This window comes from Nyctibius grandis, chromosome 13 (genome assembly GCF_013368605.1).
Source record: "Nyctibius grandis isolate bNycGra1 chromosome 13, bNycGra1.pri, whole genome shotgun sequence".
NCBI classification, from domain to species: Eukaryota; Metazoa; Chordata; class Aves; order Nyctibiiformes; family Nyctibiidae; genus Nyctibius; species Nyctibius grandis.
In genome coordinates this window covers 899,176-921,119 of record NC_090670.1, presented here as the reverse complement: position 1 = coordinate 921,119, position 21,944 = coordinate 899,176, and positions in this window count along the sequence as shown.

Sequence of the window (21,944 nt, the reverse complement as noted above, 5' to 3'; positions counted from 1 at the left end):
ATCCCGGTGACACAGATCTCCAGGGGATCTGTGGAGATAGATATTATTTAATATTATTATTTAAAGTAGGCAGTTCTTCTAAAAAAAAAAAAAAAAGACTACATTAGTACTTTTTTTTTTATCTCCACCCTGCCATATGGGGTGCATGAGGAACGATACCTTTTCCTCCTCAAAGCCTTGGCTCTGAGGAGACTCAGCTGTGCCTGGGCTGCTTTCCTCTGCCAGGTGCAACTCCTAAACCCCTTGGCAGGAGTTAGTGGGGCTGCTCTGCTGTTTGGTTTTTACTGTTTCTTTATTAAAAAGCTCCAGATACAACCGGGCTCGCTTTGTTCAGGGCTTTGCTGGTGCCTCTGCTCACCCTGACAAATGGGTTGGTTAATGTTTAAACGGGGTGCTCCTGCCTTTCCCACTCCCGGGCATCCCCAAGCCATCCCGCCTGGATCTGCACCCAGCTTGCTGCGTGCCTACCCACATCCTCCTCCTCCTGCAAACAACTGACACCTCCACGGGTTTAATCTTCTCATCTCTCTTGCAGCCAGCCAGGTAACTTGCCACCACACGCTGATTGCCTACTGCCAACCTGTGCTTAAAGACTCCTTGCTGTGCAATTACAATCCCACAGCAGCATGTCTGGGGAGGCAGCTGGAGATGATTTGCCCTCGAGAAGAGGGTTTGCTGGATATTGGGAAAGTCCCCAAAACTCAGTGAAGATTTCTCCTGCAAAGTCACTTCTGCAGTTTGAAGCATCGCCTATGTCAGGAGAGAGACCGAGGGTTTTCAGCTTGGTCAGTGCGTCTTCATGTCCAAAACCACCCCTGCTGATGCTGCAAGATCCCCTGGAGCTGTTCAAGTCCTTCACCACCTCTCCCCCTCCTCTGCCTCACAGCAGAATGATTTTTTTTTTAGTGGCATAAGTGGTCCAAAAGCTGCCTTTCCTCCCGCTGTCCTTTCTGCAGTGGTGGTGGATGGGAGGAGCAGGGCTGGGGGTGGCTCAGCACAGCTCCTGCTGCCAGGGGACCAGAGGAGCTGTGCCACCTGCCCCCTTGGTGGGTAAGGCACAGATCTGTATGGTTGTGATTATCCCTCTTTCCCCTTTGGAGGAGGTTTAAGAGAAAGCACTTAAAAAACAGTTTTGGTGCTTGGCAAGGCGACTGGAGACCCCATCTGTTGCTTCTTACATTGTTAAGCTGCTCTCTGCTTCCCATGCCAGCCTGGTTCCTGTTAAATGGAGCCTCACCAGGTCATGAGAGCTGAGCAGCTCCTAAATTAGCTAAGACATTAATCAGGTTCCATTTGGATTAGCGCAGGGTGTGTATGCCCTCAACCTCCCCTCCATAAATTAAGCGGGTTTTATATCTTCAAGGCTTCTCTGGAATCGTGTCCTCTCTACCCTCCACCCCCTTCCCACTTGCTGGTGACAAGTATACACAGCTTAATTGGTTGGCATGGGAAAGGGCTGACATTAATTGGCTGTGTTTGGCATGCAGACTCCCCATCTTGCAGCACTTCCCAGGGATTTATCAATCCCATCTCCGAGACCAGCAGCTCCTGAGCACGGCTGCCAGTGAGATGGGGTTTGATTCTTTGCTGCTGATGATGGAAATTTTGTTTGGCTGGGGAAGAGCAGCTTTCACACTGCAGCTGGCAGTCGCTGCAGCGAGTACACGAGGGCAGAAGGGATCTGCAGGCATCACCTCCCCACGTGTGGGCTGGGTGGGAGAGGACACCGTGCTTATGTGACTGTCACAAGGAGCATCGGGATCCCCTTGGGTGCAACCATCTTCCTCTGCCTTACAGCTTTGCCTAATTTCAGTTTAATCCATCCTCTATGCTTACCTGTCTAGGGTTAGAAAGTGAGCTGTAAATTAACATTTGGGAGCTGTGGATTTGCGTGGGGATGTATGTGTTTGGTCTCTGACAAGTTTCAATAGCCAGTTAGCTTATTTTAAGGGACAAATTTAGTAGCTCCTGGTCCTGATTGTTTTCACATCCCTCCCTTTACGTGATTAATTCTTAACCCATCTTCATAATTAACTGTGAAAGACAGCAGCTGTCCCTCCTCTCCAAACAACCTTTTCACCATCAGGGAACAGCGCTGGCACTGGGAAGAACAGGAAGTTTCTGGTAGCTCTAACCATAAAAAAATAATTTGATGCTTTTTTAATTACCTGGTTATGACTGCCCGCTTTCACTGTGTTTGCTTAATAGGGTCCTAAAGAGCCCCACGTCCCTCCGTGGTGCGATCAGCGCTGGTGTCTGTGTTTAATGGTGTTTAAAGGGTTTGAGGAGGATGGTGAAGCCAACCCCGGGCTCCAGCAGCCGGGCTGGGGCTGGGCTGGGGCTCAGGACCGCACCTCCCTGCCCCAGGATCTGCCCTTTGTGGCTTCGCCCTCCGACATCGAGTGCATCGCTGGCAGATTTGGAACAAAGCCCTCAGCAGCCTGGAAGAGGGGAAGATAATTAGGCTTTTACACCTCTTCATAAAAGGGGCAGCTCGGGTGAAGAGAGAAAGAAAGGAGCTCTTGACTGCTCCTAAAAGCCGGGTTTACCCTTGCCTAGGAGCTGCGAGGGACAGGGGTGTTAGAAATGCCCAGCCAGGAGCAAAGCTTTGCTTCGAGGGGTGACTTTGTTCTTACCATGCCAAAGTCACAGGGATGCAAGAGGATTCCTGTGGGCTTACAAGTGCATTTCAGGGGGAACTGAGCATCCCTCCGTACCTTGCAGTGGCAGCCTCCCCCGATGCCATCTCCATAAGTTATTATTTTAGCCATAAAGAGCCACCTCCGCTGTCGGCAGCAGGGCTGCTGCGGGGTAGGAGCTCACCGGAGAGCCTGCAGCCCCCCCAGCCTCCCTGCCTAGCTGTCCCTTGCGTGGCCAACTCTCCCACCGAAGATGCAGCGTGCTGTTCAGCAAGCCTCAAAACAGCCCCTCTCCTGGGGCTTTCCCCCAGGGAGGTGGGGGAGTCACCATCTCTGGAGGGGTTTAAGAAAAGCCTGGACATGGCACTTAGTGCCCTGGTCTAGTTGACATGGTGGTGTCAGGGCAATAGTTGGACTCGATGAGCCCAGAGGGCTCTTCCAACCTGGTTAATTCTGTGATCTCAACATAACTCCACTGTCAGGAAGTTTAACAATATTCAGCTTAAGTTCTCCTTTATTACCGTGATCCCCTTGCTCTTAGCAGCCTGTAGCACAAGCCTCCTTTCCCCGCCGTGTTTATGTACTCAAGCTATTTGCAGGATGCTGTCATCCCTCCCCTTAGCTGCCGCTTGTTTGAAGTAGGCAGATGCTGCTCTTAAAACAGTTCTGCCCAGATTCCTCCAGCCTCTAGATCATTAAAGCCTCCCCTTAAACTCTTCTCGGGGTATCAATATCTTTTCCAGTAATTACACGCTTAAGCAGCATGCAGTATTCCCCTGTTTTAATACACCCTCTCCAGCCCAGTGTAAACACGCAGCAACGTGTGTACAGAACACAGCCCCAAAGCCTGCCTCGGAAAGCTTTCCACTCCATCCACAATTATCTCTTGGGGAGTGAATGAGAAAGAGCACATGCTGCAAGTGACAGGCTCTCGGCATCTCTTAGAGCACTCTTGGCCCGCGTTCAACAGCTAATGGCAATGACGGTGGAAGGACGTGTGCGGCAGCAGGACGGGCTCGCCTCGCTGCCTCAGCCCTGGTGTGAGGCTGGGGGCTTGGTGTGAGCAGCTCTGGAGGTGCAGCGTGGAATGGGCACTGATTTCTGCTTTAAAAGTCGAATTGCACTGTAGGAACATCTACCAAAGAGAAAAGCTCTCCCTGGCGTCTCCCCATAACCCCGAGGCTGTGGTTGCAGGCTGACAAGGCACCGCTGCTTGCCTGCACTGTGCTTGGAGGAAACTCTGACACGGGGCTGTCCCATGTGCTGGGCTGGAGAAAGCCAGGTTTAGAAATTAAAGACTTGGAGTTCAAGGTGTCTCCTGCCAAGAGCTGCTCTTCCTGCTGTGCACTGTCACCAGCCGTGCATCAGGGGAGACTGTTTTGAAGTCAGATGGACGGCTGCCCTCTGGTTTGCGTAGCACTGGGTGACAGGGGGACTTGCTTTTGAAGACAGTCTGTTTCCATCATTTTAGCAGAAAAGGTGACCATCCATGACACCTTGATCCTTTGCCATGGGTTTGCACAGGTCTAAGGGGCTTGTACCTGTTTGCTCATGGCCAGGATCGGTGAGTGCCAGCGATGTTCTTTGAGCGTGGGAAGGAGCCCAGCAGCTTGCTGATGAGTCTTCTCCACCTGCTGGTCTTTGGAGACGGGCTGTGCAGCCTGCCAGGCCCCTCTGCAGCGGGCATGAGTCCTTCCTTACGGGGAAATGGGTCTCAAAACAGTCACCGCTTGGTGCTGGGTGGGCCAATAACAGCCCCAAGACCAAGGGGCAAATGCTCCTTTGGAAGTGACCTCAGGGCAGGCTTGCAGTGTCCCCTCCAGGTCCATGCAAGGCGCTGGGTGGGTGGGTGGCCCCAGTGGGTGGTTGCCCATCACCCACCCACCCACCAGCGGGATGCTTCCTAGGGGAGGACTCACCATCCCTCTCAGCAGAGCTCCTGTCACTGGGGCTGTCGGTCCCTTGCCTTTCACCAGCACTTATTTCTTGCCCGAGGAAAGAAAGGACAGTGGGTGGGGGGGTGGAAATCGCCCTTGATGCTTGCAAATACCAGGGGCTCGCTGGCCTGTGCCCTGCTGGGGGGCTGGTCTCCAGCGAGATAACATTGTGTTTTGCTGCGGGTTTCGGTTTCCTCGGAGCGTAACTGGTTTTGCCATTAAGACCCGAGTCTTTGCTGATAAAAGGAGACTGAGCTCACAAGAAGATAAAATTTCCAGAAGGTAACTGGGGCACTGCTCCTCCCCTGGCGCTCAGTGCCGGCAGGTCGGGTCCTGCTCCCGCGGGGGCCCTGCTGCGGCCGTGGGGCTCCGGGGTGTCCCCAGCCCCTCCTCGGAGGGCAGCGGTGGTGGATGGTTTTTCCAGGATGGCAATGCTCTACCAACAGAGACCAACACCTCCAAAAGCCCTGGGATACTCTGTGACTTTGCACCGCTCAGGTTTACCCAGCAAGAATGGGATTGTGGGGTCCCCCTTCCTCCTTCGGCACACACAAGCAGCTCTCAGGTGAGTTTGACTATAAAAATGCCTCCCTTTTATGTGGCACCCCTTCTTAATACAGTTTTTTAACCTATGCTCTAAATTAGTGTGATATAAAAGATAGATACTATCTGTTTTTATTATACTATTCTTTTTTTTCCTGTCAGATATTAGTTATTAAACCACACTGCTTTTGCAACGCGCAGACATTATCGCAGAGGAGTGACCAGGCCTAAGCATTCCAAATGTCTGGCTAATTAGGAAAGAAAATGGTTCCCAACAGGAGAACTGGAGGCACAAGGAGGGGGAGTTAAATCCGAGGGCAGAGAGGAAAGGAGAGCGCAGGGAGCGTGTGACCGCGCTGCCTTTGTCAGCCTGGCACCCAGGGGCATCTCTCTTTGCTTTTGCAAATCTCTCCCTCTCGGGAGAATCCCTGCTTTCCCCTTCCACCCAGGTGGGATGCAGGGCATGAGGCTGCCCAGGGGCTGGCAAAGGCTCTGCTGAGTTTTCAGTCGAGTCCTTCACTTGACTTTTGCCTGGTTTTTGAAAGATTCACGCTGATCCAGGGGAAAAAAAAACCCACAACAGAGGGCAAATCTCTCCCTCAACTTGGGCAATTAGGGAGGTTTTTATTCTGAGCCTTGGTAATGTGGGGCCATCTGTACTGGCTCCAGCAGGTCCCATTCCCCAGCTCCTGCGCTTAATTGCACTTCCATTGGCAACTTAAGCAGTCCCTGCATGTGTTTCAAATGAACTCTCCACTTCAGGCTGGTTTTACTGATCACCTTTGTGATTGGCAATTAAAGCCCTTTTCAGCCAAGGGAGAATTATGGCCTGTTTTTCAGCTTGTATCTCCCTCCTTCAGCTTGCTCTGCCTTTTGCATTTCCTAATATTCCCTCAGCTCCTTATCTATTGCGAACGCCCGGCCGTGGAGCCATTTGTCTCTTCCCTTGATGAGAACCATCCCTTTTGGGAGACCATCTGGGCTTTTTTCCCCACCCAACAGGACGGTCTCTAGCGCTGCAGCAGATCTGCCCAGTTTTTAGATGCTTGTGGGGAATAAAGGAGGCACTGAAGAAAAAAAAAAGAGATTAAAAGAGCGAAGGAGGGTGGATTTAGCCCAGCGGTAAATCCATCCGCGACGCTGCGGCGCAAACAGGAAATGATCTCCCGGCCCCGTGCACCTGCAGCCCCGGGAGGAGCATCCAAAAGGGGCCCAAGCCCGCGGCAGCGTCCCCAGGAATGGCGCTCGCGAGGCCAGCTTGGATTTTTAAGGCTCCTTGGCCAGCGTCAGTCCTCGTTCAGCTCCTGGTTCCTGCCTCCTTGTGCCTCTGCCAGATGTGCTCTCCCTTTTTCTTATCCTATAGTAAAGGAATCTGGTTGAAAAGCATCAAGGCGGCTGCTCTGGAGGCTGGGGGCCAGCGAAGTGCTGGGATGCTGACAGCAGCTCGGTGCCCTGCACAAAAGCACACGGGTTTTTAGTGCCCGGTGCAAGGCTGGCACTTGGAGAGAGGGCTTTTAGCAAGGAAATCTGGTCTGGAACTATCAAACCGGGGATCTCGCAGCTCTCCAGATACCCCGTGCCAAAGCTGCACGTCAGAAGATGTGTGCACAGATGAAGAAGTGCTTACCCAGAGCCCAGCCCCGGCGTGGAGCCTCCCCGGCTTAACCCCACACAGGGCGTAAGCGGCTGAGACAGGAACATCAGCAGGACTGAAACCAGAGCAGGAGGGAAGCCTCCTGCCCAGCCAGGAATCCAGTCGGGCTGCCGGGAGGTGGGGTGGGTGTCAGCATCCGTATTCGCCTTCAAACCCGGATGAGGCTGACAGCGTGTCTGGCCAAGGCGCGTCCTGAAGCACAGGTCTTACCAGGTCTGCTGGTTCTTCCATGCAGCAGGAACACAAATTAAAGCATCCTTAAAGATCCAGCGCTGAGGGTTTCCCCTGACCTTGGAGGATCTGACGGGACTTGGAAGGCTGGGAAGCTGCAAGTCAAATCACACTAGAAAGGTGATTCCCAGGAAAGCAGACTCGCTCGTTCAGAGACAAACACGCTCCCTTCTCACCACACCTTTGCCAGGGAATTCACCTTTTCTGTGCAGTCTGGGCAGGGTCCGTGGGAAGCAGTGCCTGGCCTTCACAGGGCAGTGCTCTGCTCCCAGCACATCCCGCGCTCGAAGGGTGCAGCCACGTGCAGACAAGCCCTGCCCCAGCTCAGCGCTGTGAGCACGAGGTCGGGTCAGCGTTCCCAAAGCCATCGCGCTCACCTCCCCGCCCTACACATGCGGAGGAAGAAAGGGGTCAGAGTGCCTTTGGCAGCGGAGACCTAAAGCTTGGAAAAGCCTGAAAGGAATTGCCTGCAGCTGCTGCAGCAGCGTGGTAAAACCCACGCTGGGACAGTTCTTCTCAGGTTCCAGCGGGATGGGAGAGGGGTTTTCTGGAGGCTCGCGTCCCCCTGCCCCGCGGGGGTTATAACCAGGCGATTGTGGGATTTAAGCCCACGACGGTGGGATTAGGCATTCCTCAGCCAAGACGGTCCCACATTCTTTCCCCCTGATCTGCCACTCGGTGCTCTCTTTCCCCCGACCAGAAACTGGCTCGCTCAGCTCCCAGTTACGGCGCTGGAAGAGTTTCCAGCACAGCCCCAGCCCAGCGTCCCTTCCTAGCGTATGTGCCTTGATTTAATGCTTTGATTTGAAAGTTATTTTTTACAATAAGAGAAAGATGGTCCATGCCAAAAAAAGCAGTTCCATAAAATGCTGAACATGACTTGCATTCTGTAATTGCAAACCTGAGAGACTTGGAGTAATTGACATTTTGGATGTATTGCAGAGTATCATATTTAATCTTGAAAAGCAGGTTCCAGGCGAAGGAGGCAACTGCCAAGCCAAACTCAGACTCCTCGCCGGGTTCCTACTATAACTCATACTCAAATCCATTCAGCACAGTCCTGAACCTAAATGTTTACGTTGTTGATTTACTAAGATAACATTCCTGGGTCACCGAAGCTGTTTGTCAGGGAAGGTCTCAAGGAGACAGCAGGAATGAGCGATGCATCGGCTCGGGGATGAGTGAGGGGTGCTGGTGCTTCCCAGTGCTTCGTGGGGAATTGTGCCTGTCCCCCACGAGCCGGGGATGGCAGCGAGGTCCCATCACCTCCCCGTAGGTCTAGATGCCAGTTTGGGTGATGTAAGAGTAGGTGTGCACCCCGGCTCGCAGAGGGGATGCTCGAAGGGAGATGTAAACGCGTGAGTGGCACAGAGGGGTCTGCCCCGGGTCCTGTGCTGCTGGGATCTCTGCTCGTGAGCGTGTGGAATGGCATGAATGGGACCAGACAAATTGAATTTCACAGAAGTGTGACTCAGTGCACGTGTATGTCTGCCGGTGCATGACTTCAGCGCGTGTGTAATTTTATAAACGTGTGGGGTGGGACTGGTGCTCGGCAAGGGCACCCAAAGCGGGAGCAGCGTGGCAGAGGGAGGCCAAACCTCCCAGCTAACCCACGGGCTCTGCTTTTCCTTTGTGAGTGCGGCTTCTGTGCAGTATCTGTCCCACATTACCGTGGTTTACAGCCCGGCTATAAACATTTGCTTCTGTTTGAAATACAACAAATATAAGCGGAAATCTGCTCTCCACTTTACGCGTCCCGGTACAAGATACCAGCTGAAGTCTTTAAAAAGGCCAGCCCTCTTCTTGCCAATCGTGTTTACACGGCTACAGATTTCAGCGGAGCGAATACTAATTTACAACAGCACAAATGAAAAGAAAGCAGAAAACGCAGGAATGTGAGAGGGAATGATACTCCCCTGACCGGGGAAATGAAGACGCAGCCTTGGCACCGCAGCTCTTGAAAGCGTCGGCTGAGCTACATTTATATCGGGCCAAGTTTGGAGTCGGTGACTCACGCTGGATAGGGCCAGACGTTTGAACCGGGCTGCGAGAGGTCTCCTAGCAGGGCTGCTGGGACCGTACGGTGCTTCTCATGAGCGAGGCTGGCAGCATCGTGCCAGGCTTGTTTGTTAGAGCTGTTATAGCTGCTGCCAGGATTAGGACAATGTTGAATTTGGTGCTATATGTATGTGCTGGAACCGCTGCCCTTTACCCAGGAGGGCTCCCAGTGGGGTATGAGGGGCAGGAGCTCCCCTTTTCTGGGTGGGTTTTCCAGCAGGGCTGCCAGCCCAGTTTGGGGATGGTGTGGGGGTCAAGGCTGGCATCGATTGGGAAGGGGTTATTATTTGCCCAGCTGCACATCTTTATTCATAAACGTGCCTATTGTTCTTAACATTTTGCATATTTCATTGTGAGGAATGGGGTGGGGAGTGGGGGGGAAGCAATTGCCACGTCTCTGGGAGTTCGGCTTCTCTTTTATTCTGGCGGCGGCGGGCTGCAGCGGGAGCCCGTGCCTGTCAGGATGTTCACATCTGCTCCTGATTTGTGGACAATGGAGCACCATCCACCCGCTGCACATGGACGGTCTGTGACAGCTTGACAGCCTGCCCAGGAATTCAGACCGAACTGTTACTATCCAAAGCGATCAACGTTGTCTGATCCAACATTTGAAGGGGGGTGGAAATCATAATTTCAAAAGGAGGGAAATAAAAGAAAAGTTGCCTCTTTTTTGGCACTGGTGATGAGTGGCGTTAGAGCCTCCCTTCATCTGGGGAGAGGGGGCGTTGGGGAGAGGGAGCAGCAGGAGCTGGTGTGCTCCGAAGCGGGGCAGGTTGCTGGTCTTGGATGTTCCCCTGCCCTCTGCTCCTGTCTGGTCTTTAAATCTCACCTCACCCCAGAACAGCCCCAGCTCTGCGGGCAGCTCTGCCGAGCCCTGCTCCCTGCCCGTGGCTGGGGATGCAGCTGAGGGCTCTGCTCCTCCTCAGGTGCCCCCTCCCAGGCCTGTGCTCTCTGGGGCTGGGGCTCTGCTCGGGCACCCTGGGGTCCTGCCATGGGAGGGGATGGGGGCAGGAGGGGCTCCAGCCTCTCCAGCTCATTCTGGAAGACAATATCTGCTCCTGCTCTCAGCTGTCCTGCAGGACGAAGGCTCTCCATCCGCCCCAGGCCATGACCAACGCAGTGTGCCATGCCCTGGCCATGCGGCACGGCAGCAGGTGACAGGCTCCTGAGATGGGTCTGTGACTCCCCAGCCCCTCCTTTGGCTTGGGACATCTGCCCCGACCTGCCCCGTGGTGCTGCTCACCCCTTCCCCTACAGACCACCCTGGCACTGGCCCCTTGGGAGGATGACGGCAGCCGGGGAAGGGGAGTGCCTGGACCAGAGCGGGGCAGAGCAGGGGCCATCTCTCTTCCCTGGGGGCTGCCCCCCTGCTCCATGGCACACGTGCTGCGGCGCTGCGCCTCCTTCGGGGCAGCAGACGGGTGTAAGTAGGTCTGAGCGAGCCTGACAAAATGCAAGGGACCGAAATTACATTACCTCGCACACCAGCGCTGGATCCGACCTTGGGGATTAATTAGATAAACAACCATCTCGTACAGTACCTTATATAAATGTACAAGCAAGGCACCATTAAGGATTACGTTGTCACTAACCTAAGCCCTCAGTGATTTAATTAGACAATTAGAGGGTGCTTGGGAATGCTCTCGTAGTAACCAGAGATATTAACACCATTTGTATTTATATTTAATGGCACTGCAGAAGGGATTTTAATTATTCCGAGTCTTGTCTTTAAACTTCCAAAGAGGAAATTCTCCTCTGACTTTAGCAGTCTCGCAGGTGCTGTCGCAAGCATCGTGTTGGGCAGGTCCCAGGGCCAAACCCCTGTTCTCCCTCGCAGGTGGGTGTCTGCTGAGCTGACACGGAGCGTGCCCATCGCCTGGGCGGCTGCAGGAGGAGCAGGAACCAGCCCGGGGCTCGCTGGCATCTGAGCAGCCGTGAGTAACAAGGACTGTCCCCCACGGTGATGACTGCGCAGACAAAGGGTTGTGCGATGGTGCTCAGGATGGTAAAATCAATGGTGGGCTCAATAACTACGTGGGAGAGGGATGGGCGCGTCCCCCGGCCCTCGGCAGGCTGTAACAGAGCGGGATGTTTATTGGGTAAAAATTGTTTATTGGTAAAACACGCCCCGTCCTTCCTGGGGTCCTCTGCAGCGTCCAAATCACCGGTGGCTCTGCAGCAGCTTAGTGATATCAAATAAAACCTGGCGGCCAGGGAGAGCCTTCAGCTCGCATCAGCTGCAACCTGATTTAGGATATGAGCTGGAATCCCTGCAGGAGGAAAGGCTTTGTCTCAGCACCGGGTAGCTCTCAGCCCTTTCTCCATCACCACCAGCCAAGCGCCCTTTCCCCCTGCTCTCCTACAGATGCCATTCTTGCAGTCTCTCTGCCAATAATTGTATTTTCACTGTATTACAGCCCCAGTAATACAATTAAGCCTAAATAATATAGATGAAGTGGAGAGTAATTTGATTTTCTAACTAATGTTTGAGGCAAGTAGATTTTTTTTTTCCTGTTTTCATGAATCTACAGTTGACCAAGCCCACAACCATTCCTCCACTCCCCGTCCTCAGCGAAATGTGGATACAGAGGAATGATTTATCCGAGGGATGGATCCAGATTTCTGATAAACGAGAGGACGCTTGCCTTGGGTTTAGGCATGGAAGGGTGGGATCCTCCTGGGAGCTCTGTACGAGGCAGGAATGGGATGTCCTCGGATAATCAAAGACAAGGAGGAAAAGTGGGGTCAATGATCCGTTCACAAACGATGCGCTGAGCGGTTCCATAAGGCGGAGGGTTGACAAGAGCGTGCTGCAGCGAGCTGAGGCGAGCTGGGACGGGCACCCCTGGGCTGGGAGGTGAGGGGCTGGGGGCTTCGGACAGGGCTGGGGGCTTCGGACACGGGGCCGTGCTCTCCAGACACGCACACAGCCCAGGCGTCTGAATTAAATGGGAGAGAGGCATTGCTGGCCTCTAAATGTATGAAAAACTCTTCTTTGGAGCCTAAAGGGTAGATGTTCGTGCATGACCTGGTTTTCCAGGAGCTGATTAGATGGATATGGGCTTGGTGAGTTGACACTGAGGGATATTGCACATAGCTATTCAGGGTCAGGACTTTGGCATGTTGTGTTGCTCTTTTCCATTTGCAGAGGGCAAAAATATGAGAGTGGAGCTCGAAAAACCTGTGTAAATAAGAAATAAGAAAGGAAAAATAAAACTGCAGGGAACAGCTTCCCCTCATGTGCTTTGCTCTGCCTTTTTTAGGCAAATCTGCTGCTCACTCTCACTGCTCCCAGCTCCCCTAAGCCCCAGTGTCCCAGCCAGGGAGCAGGTCATGCCCAGGGCGCTGCCTGGGGACGATGCACTTTCCATGGCACGGGGGATCCCTTTATCAAACCGACCCGCAGCAGTGCCCAGGCTGTGCCAACGTGGAGCCGTGCTCTGGAGAGGGCTGCAGTGAAATATTTTGCAAATCCTTTTTATTCCTTGTTTACTAAAAGATGCTAAGGTCTGGGTTTGAATTGAAAACCAGCGATACGTGGCCTGGGGGGGATGCACGAAGTTCAGAGCCCTGCCTGCTCTGAGCAGTGTTTGGAAGGACTGATGCTGGGCCAGGCCAGGTCCTCGTGTGCAGCTGAGCTCCCAGCAGCAGCAAGCGGAGGCAGGGAGGGGGCTGAAGCAGCGATCAGTGGTGAGGTGATGGCAGGGGAGATGCCAGGATGCTTGATTCAAAGGAGATGTGCTCCCCAGGCTGCCAGACGGGGAAGGAAACTGGAAAAACAGTCTCTTTCATGTGGGTTTTGGTCCTCATTGCAGGGAGTCAGGCTAGGATTAACTGTCCTGTTGGACACGGGCCACGGGAACAGCCTCTCGCAGGGTTCCTGAGCTCGCTGACTGCAGGAGATGGATGCAACCACCTTGCTCAGGAGGAGAGCTGAGCTGTTGGTGCACGGGCTGAGCTGTGGAAGGGGCCTCGGGGGCAAAGGAAGGTCTCTGGCCCACTTCGTTCACTGGGGTAGGTGCACGTGAGGGTGGTGATGTCCAGGTGAACATCTGCTTGGGATTCAAAGCGGAGCTGAGAGCTTTTCTGTCTCTCATTCTAGGCTAAAAAATGATGTGTGTTCCTCCTCGTCCTACCATAACTGTGAAATGCCCCACAGCAGCATGGGGGGGAGTGAATTGCACACTGATGGTGGGATGGGGAAGGTTCACAGCAGCACACTCATTCCTCTCCGGGTGGAGAACTCTTGCACAGCTCTCGAGGGAGCCCTGGCCATCGCAACAGGGACGGAGGGTGTCTAACAGAGGGCTGGGGTGATGGATAGTGAAGAGAAGAGGGGGAAGGAGGTGAGGCTCGCTTGGTGAAATGAACGGTTCATCTACCCGGGAGATGGTGCCAAGGCACAAATCCCTTGGTTTGCACTTGGCATCCGTGGCCAGTGCTGGGAACCTGAGCTACTGCTGAGCAAACCCTCCTGATGCTGGTGATGGAGCACTCGGAGCCAGGCTCGCCCCAGCGCTGCCCAGGGTGCAGGGTGCTGGCTGACAAAGCACCCATCCCAGCAAACACCGGTGCTGCTGAACGCACTTCAGCGATTCTGCGTTTGAGGCTGCTACAGGGGGGCTTGGAGAGCACGTTCTCACTGCAAACATGACCTAGATGGTCGCACTGGGATTACAGCTCTGCACCGTGGAGGCAGAAACCGGCTGCGTTTATTTACGTACGCACTGATATTAGTTCTCTCTCTTCTCCCTCCAGGCTGGAGCTGCTCTTTTCTTCCCAGCAGTTGCTCTGGGTGCGTTGCAGCTGGCCAGTGGCCTGAGGTCTCAGCTGCCCACCACCATTCTCACCTGGTGCCCCACGCAGCAGTGCCAGGCTTGGAAGGTGTCTGAAGGAGCAGAGCCCCAGGGCCCTGCAGCTGGGGACTGCGCACCAACAGCCCTGGGGGACAGCTCTGCCAGCTGGGGACACTGGGAAACCTCACCAGCTAAATGTCACTGCTGTCCTGCGTTCGTCCTCATGGTAAGCAGGGTGGTGGGGGCTGTGGGACAGTGCGGCGGGGTCACGGGGCTGCCCAGGGCTCAGCAACATGATGGTGGAAGGAGCCAGCATCCCCTGGTCCTCTCCCACGTGTAGAAGGTGTGCGTGGCTCCCCAGCCCTGGCAGCTCTTGTCTGGGGGCTCCAGGGCAGGCTGGAGGGGGGGGCGTGCAGCTCTGCCCATGCTGCGCTCCAAGCAAAGGGGCCGGAGGCACCAGCAAGATTTGTCTTCCCCTGAAGTGTTGTCCTCCAGCCAGGAACAAACCTCTCCCTCCATGGCAGTCTCTGTCCCTTCCATCTTTCTCTTGGCAGCTAAGTTGTTAATAAGCTTCCTTTTGCTATGATTCCACCTAAATTGCTATTTTAAAACAACTACAGATGTGCTAAATTGGCTCAGCATAATAGGATGAGATGGAGAATAAAGGTTCCCCCAGTGGGCTGTCGCCAGCACAGGTAATTTATTACCTGGGTGGCTAATTATACGCTTCTCAGCTTTCTAGGGTGAAAACATCTTGATATTTCCTAGTTAAGGAGCCCTGACACAAGTGAAATGACCAGACATGTGAATAGGAAACACGGTGATTAAGTACCTGAGAGATGAAGAATGCAAAGGAAAAGGCATTCTGCAGCCAGAAAAAATGAACTGTGTGATTTCCCCCAGCACCTTGGGGGAGCGGGGAAGGGCTGGGCCGCCCCGGACTCCGGCCAACTCAGGCACATACTGCAGCGAGCTGAATTCCAAGCTGGGGGAAAAAAAAAAACCCTCCTGTAAATGCGAGAGAAGAAATTGTTTCATGACTTCTGCATATGTGCTGCCGATGGGAAGGAGAAAGCCCCGTGGTCCTCCCTTGTGCTCGGTGCTGGCTGCAGCCCACCCCCAGCCCCCAGCCCCCAACCCCCAGCCCACCCCACCAGGCAGCAGGGGGTCTCCAGGGCCAGAAGCTCCCCCGTGGCACCATCCCACCGCGGTCCCAGGGGACCTCCGCCACCCAGAGCTCCACCGGACCCCGCCGTCTCCAGCGAACACCCACTGCCCTCACTCCTGTTCCAAGAAGTGTCGGTAAGAAACGTGTCCATGATCCTCTCCTTCGTTATTTGCTTGATAAAATGTAACGTTTGCTTAGTTAATGCTTGTGACGAGGTGTCTTACAAAACACACAGTCTGTCGGATGGGGCGAAACGGGCCAGTTTTCACAGTGCTTAAAATCTATGGCGTGAGGCAAGTCCCATCTAGACGAAAGATGCCTCAGAATCACAGAATCACTCAGGTTGGAAGAGCCCTCTGGGACCATCGAGTCCAACCATTGCCCTGACACCACCATGGCAACTAGACCAGGGCACTAAGTGCCATGGCCAGGCTTTTCTTAAACCCCTCCAGAGATGGTGACTCCCCCACCTCCCTGGGCAGCCCCTTCCAATGGCTAATGACCCTTGCTGAGAAGAAATGCTTCCTGATGTCCAACCTGACCCTCCCCTGGTGCAGCTTGAGGCTGTGTCCTCTTGTCCTTGTCTTGCCTCGATGAACTGCTTGTGTCAGCCCATGGCCTCCAGCCACATCAGAGGAGACGGGTGGTCCTGGGTTGCTCATGGAGGATTTGCAACAGAAAGGTGCAATAAAACCTTGGCAAAGAGTTTCTTTGGCAGGGGCCAGCCCCAGGGGCTGGGGGGGCTGAGGGTTTGCTGCTGCCGGGTGGCCCGTTCCTCGCACCGGTTTTGAAGGCAGCTCGTGGTGGCCTGACCAGGTCCCACGGCTGGTGGGAGGGGGGTGAGGTCTGTCTGCCCCTGGGAGCTCGCCCTGGGCTTTGATCTTCCTGTGAGGCCATAAAACAATCTCCCCTAAAATGAGACCCAGACTTCAAGACCTCCGGGTGCTGTTTTAGCACCCAAATCTTCCCTGTCCAGAGACAAGGATGCACCTGCTTCTACTTGAGTCGTTGGCCAGTGCCCTTGCACGACACACCAGGTCACTCAAGAAAACTGCCCTGGGGCCAGCACAGCCCCCAGGGGACACATACAGCACAGGGGGATTCAAGGGCAAACCTGAGCAGGTACTTCTGGTTAAAGGCTCATGGAGCTCTCCCATCTTTATAACAGCAGCAGGGACCGGGATGACACCAGCCTGGCCAGGAATGTTTCCAGGGATGGGAATCCACCCTGGGAATTCCAGGATGGGATCCCAGCTACTGTCACCGTGTCACCCTGGGACCCTGAGCAAGGTTTTTCTGGGAATCCCCTGGTTTTACCTGACCTGTGGGGCTGCAGTGGTTCCCGGGCTGCCCTGCCCCATGGCCCCGACAGCAGGAGAGGAAGAGGAGGGCTCTGGGCAGGCAGAGTGTTCATGATAGAAGGGAGAACCAGAGCACAAGGTGTTTGCAGTACGGGGGGGCCTCATTCTCATGGATGAAAGGGAAAGACATGTACGCGTGTCTTTGGACTCCGCAGCATCTCCCAGAGCTCTGGTTTTATGTTTCTTTATCCTTCAACTTCTTCCGTAATGAGAAATTAATTAGCCTTGTAGTTCCTGCCCGGGAACTTGTAAACACGCAGCAGCGGTGCCCGTCACTCCCCCCACCCCGTCCCATCCCACCCCCTTCCCCACGGTGTAGTCTAAGGTATCTGACAAGGACACTCGAGGACAAAGCTGCCCACAGCTGCCCCGGTAACTCGGGGAGTTATCAGGAAGCCTGTAGCAGAGCTGAGATAACAGGCCTTAAATAGCAGCCTGATTGTGCTTCCTCCCACCCTGGGGCGAGCGGTGAGGGGCTCCGGGCTACCGGGACCCCCGGGGCCGGGAACTGGTCAAGGTGGGGATGTCCTGGTGGGGATGCTGGCATGGGGGGGAATAGTGCTGCTGGCTCCTTCGCTTTGCATTTGGGGGAAAAAAAAGCAAAGCAATGCTCAGAGGGGTGGCTCGGTGGTCTGTGCTGCGATGTCCTCCTGCCACCGGGACCACCCTGCGCTTCGAGCAGCTCCTGATGGTCAGCAAGTGCCGGGAGGGGAAGGTCTGCAGCCCCCCCCCAGCCCAGCCTCCCACCTTCGGAGGCATTTATGGGGCTGCTCCAGGGCTCTGCCACTTCATCCCACCCCTCAGGGAGCGGAGGCTTCTCCAGCCTCCCCGGGGACCTCCGAGCCCCCAGCCCCAGCCCCAGCCCATCCCGCGGCAGCAGAGACCTGCTCGTGCACGGGTGTCTCCAAGCACAGGAGCTGAGCATCTCCAGAAACGCATTGAGACCCTTGGAAACAGCCCCGAAAAAGGCAAAAACCTGCGGAAAGGATGGGCTCCAAGGGCAGCAAGAGACAGCGGAGGAGGTGGAAACAAGGCTGAGACGAGAGGGCTCAGCCCAGCGAATCTCATCACCCCAGGACAGGCACTGGACCCTGGGCCGTGGCACGGAGCGGGGGAACAATCATTTGTGACAGGACCTAATTCTTTTTCATTAAAATATTGTTTTTCATAATGAAGAAGTTTAATTGGCAGGAAAATCGTGCGATTAATTGTTGCGACCAAAGGGGCACATTCAGAAGTCTGTAGGTGAGGAGGGCATCGAGGCTGCGGGGCAGCAACGCGCTGGAGCGCGTGTGAACCCGACCGCGGGGCAGCGATGGGGCATGTTCCTACCCACCTGTGCCCACGCCGACAGACCCACACGCAGACCCCAGCACAACAAAGGCTGCAGATTTGGTCCTAGAATGGAAAAAAAGTGGCAAAACCAGCCTGCTCCGCACCGAAATCTCTATTACACCCCATTTCTGGCACGGCTGGTGCCATCTCAAGGGACTGCTTTGTAGCCTTGATGCTCAGAAGACAAACTTTACTACTGACACATTTTTTTCCCCGGCGCAGTTAGTTAACAACACCGGAGTTTCCTACCCCGGAGGACAGGCGGTTTCCGCAGCGAGGAGGGAAATCTTCTGATGCAAACGTCAAACCTTCCTCCTCTGATGCTCGGCTGATGGGAGCGAAAGGACCGCTGGTGGTTCTCATTTCCTCGTGGAGGAAATGTCCTATTCCAGCTATGACTTGTAGCTACTTAGAAATGAGTCATTACTTTGTGTATAAGCTAAACACTGGAGCATAATCATAAATAAATAAAACCGGCTTCATAAACTGGAAATTAAATATAACCCTTCCTTGTTTGAAATGCACTATGATTCATGCTGTTCCTTCCTAGTTTGGTTCTTATTTTAAACCAGGGTTTGAAGCCTCTTGCACTGTTTATCCATGCTGCAGCTCTGATTTTTCCTGTGATATCGCTTGAGGAACATTGTTTACCCATATGTTTGATATTAACAACAAACCCCACCCCTCGTGTGCCTTCCCCTTTTGCCATGGCCTCGCGGGGCTGGCAGCAGTGACAGGCGTGGAGGCGCTGGGCTGGAGGCTGCTGGACATCTGCAGTTCCCCAGGTCACCTCCAGCCCCACCGAAGGCTGCAGAAGTGCTGCTCGGAGCAGGAGCCGAAGCCAAAATCCAGGGGGCACAGGTCTGGGCTGGTGCACACCCAGGATACGCTCCTTGCTGAAAGCGCTGGTCCCCCCTATTTCTGTCCCCCAGCCCCTCTCTCTCCCGCTCCCCCGCAGCAGCAGGAGCTCGCAGACAAGCTCTGAGATGGGTCAGGCACTTGATCTCATAAATTTATTTATTTTTTTTTCACCAGGACGATTTCCAGCCGCATCAGCTCCCCAGCCTGACTCACAAGGAACACTGGGACAAGCAACTGCGACCACGGTGGATGTGAAGGAGACGGTAAGGAGCTGCCCCTGGCTCTGCTGCCCAAAGCCCCGTGGCCAGCTGCCCTGGGCTCCCCTCCTGCCTCGCTTGGGGCAGCACCTCTAGAAGCACAAATCACTTACGTGTTCAGAGCATGGGTGCCAAAGTGCCTTGTGCCCCCTTCCTCCGCGCTGAACGCAGCTAGATACTGGATTAGACCAAAAAATCACGTGCCCACCCTGCGTGGTCTGGCCTGAGAGCCAGGGGCTGGGTGGATTTTGCATTTCAAGCCAGAGCTGGCTGAGGCTTGGAGATGGCTGACTAGCCAAAAAGCATCGTGTTTAGCACAGAGCCCCTTGCCCACACCACTGTCCCCAACCTGAGCCCCGAGGCAGCGGTGACACTGCAGGGTGAGCCCCGGCACGGCTCCCAGGACTCGTGCTGGCCCCATCCCTGCTGTGCTGTTACCGCCGGAGGAATCGGAGTATTTTGGCTCCTAATCCTCCGCCAGCCCCCGCCGGCTCCTGGGTGTCTGGCCTTGGCTGCAAAGCTCTGGGTTAACAGCAGCTCTGGAAGGCTCGCTGGGTGAGGAGGTCAGCGCAGGCATCTGGGGTCACTTTAGGGTTACCCCGCTCCTCATTTAGGCAAGAAAAAATGTCTGCCGCTCTCTTCCCCTGGGGTCCGAGGAGGCAGGGGTGGGGAAGAGGGGGCAGGGATGGGGAAGAGGGGGCTGAGTGGATCTGTGAGTGGCTGGTGTCTTTTTCCAGGATGGGACATGTCCCACCCTGCCGCAGGATGCCCGGGTTTGGGCTGAGGCCGGTGCCCTGGCAACAGCAAGGCTGCCTTCCCCCAGCCAGCAGCACGGGGAGCCCTGGTGCCTCCCGGGCATGGGCTGCGGGTGCCCGCCCCACACTGGGGGGGCAGAAAGGGCCCAGCCAGTGGATATGTCCCTTCCACGCTGCACATCTACCCTTGTCCTCGTCCTTTATTTTCCCGCAGATGCCCCACTTTAGCAGCAGCGTGGGGTAGTTCAGCCTGGGAGGCAGAAGGTAACCTCGTCCACAAGCCCCCTAAATCCATGTATTTACTCCTGCCTGTGCTCTTTCCCGTGCCATACTCTAAACCACGAACCACTAGATTCATCTGTTCCCTAAAGCTGAGTCAACTCAGATCCTCCCTGTGATTTCCACTGTGTCAAGAGACCTCAGAGACCCCAAATCTCGTTCTGAAGTTGAACGCCTGCAGTTGCCTGTCTTGGCAGACTCGGCTGCCAGCCCTGCTACCTGCGAATCCAGGCTGGAGCAGGTCAAACAGAAACACTAACTACTTTTCCAGCTGTCTGCAGCTTATGACTGTAAAACACACTAACATTACACCTCCACACCTTGCCAAGGGGATGCCAGTGACGCTGGGATTGGTTTTTTTTTTAAAAGATAGTTTCTAAAAATTGGAGGAATCCCCGACAGCGGTGATTCATCTGCAGGAGCGTGTATCTGCGGCGGTGGGCAGGGCCCAGGCATCCCCCAAGCCGGGTGGCTGTCACCCCATCCCAAAGGCAGGACGAGGCAAGCTCAGTTTGTGCCTATCTGTGAACCTGATTCCTCTCGCAGCCTGTTTTGGCTCTGCTTGGAATAGACCCGATCCTAAAGGGAAAAGCAGACAAACCAGACTAAACATCAAATATTAAATAGCAACTGCTAATATGACAGCCATTAAGCACAAGTGCTCTCCTGCCTCCGTAGCAGCTGGAAGCTGGGCTGAACACCCACCTCTGGATCCTGGCGCTACCCAAATCCAACTCAGGCTGCACGTGTATGTATCAAATTGCTGGAACGAAGAAGAAATCCCGTTTCCTGCTGCCAGTCTTTCTGGCATTCGATCTTCTGCGTCTGCTTTCAGCCGAGGTAGGAGGAGACGATGTGCTTTCCCCTTTGGGATGCAGGGAAGGGGTCGCGCGGCTGCCCGGCTCGCTGGCTCGGCACCGGCGCTCAGCAGAGGTTGGCAGGGCGGCTTCTCCCCCGTCCTGCTGGAAAATTAAAGAAATCTTATTTTGTTTTGGGATGAATTCAAGAGGCCTTGAAGTCCTGGGAGGGATCTGCTGGCCAGGCAGAGCCTTCTCTCCCTCTCCTTCTCTCTCCCCCTCCCAGAATTTCAAAGCCACGGCATTGGGATCCATCCAAGCAGAGGGCTCCTGCGCTGCCCTGGCCAAGGTGAGCAGAATCACAGAATCAGTCAGGTTGGAAGAGCCCTCTGGGCTCATCGAGTCCAACCATTGCCCTGACACCACCATGGCAACTAGACCAGGGCACTAAGTGCCATGTCCAGCGCCCTGGCTCAGGCCACGAGCTTGTCCAGCTGTGCTGGGGACCGCGGGGACCAGGGAGGTCGTAGTGGAAGAAATACCCCAAAGCAGCACGAAAGGGAAAACCTCCGCCCTACCCCTGTTCGCTTGCCCGCTTCTGCTGCACTTCACTCGCATCTCGGCTGTCCCTTATGCTTCTTTGTGGGTGAAATTTCAGGATAAACTGGGCAAATATCAATGTTCAAGGGTCCCTCATGGGCAACAGCAAAGGAATGAGAGACATCCCAGCTGCGTCCCTGAGCAATATCCCCCACCACGCTGTCAGCGGGCGCTCGCAGGCACGGCACGGCGTGGCCCCGGGCCCTTCTCGTTATCTGCTGTGCTCCTCCTCTTTCCTTGAGCCACTTCTCTATCGCCTTTGGAGCATACCTTCCACTTGACTTAACACTAACACATGTACGGGCGACATTGCAGTAATGCCTTACAAATTAGCTAGGGCTGATGGAGAGATTATCTGCTGGTCCCAGCCTCTTCCCCCTCCATCCCTGGCCCCCATCGTGTGCCCGAAGCTGGGGTCCCTCCCGGGCGGGCAGCTGGGGCCCCCTCCTGGTACTCCCGGCCGGGACCTCCCCATCCCACACCTTCTCCTTGACTTTCTGGGAAGCATCCTTTTCTCCTTCCCCTTCTTCTTCCCTCTCCCCTTAGCTGAAGGGCTTTTTTGGGTGCTGCAGCAGGGATGCCTCTGCTCGGCACGGCGTGGCTTTACAGGGGAACCAGCACCCCAGCTCCGTGCTTGGGGCCACTGCGGAGGCGAGGGGGGCTTCCCACGTCC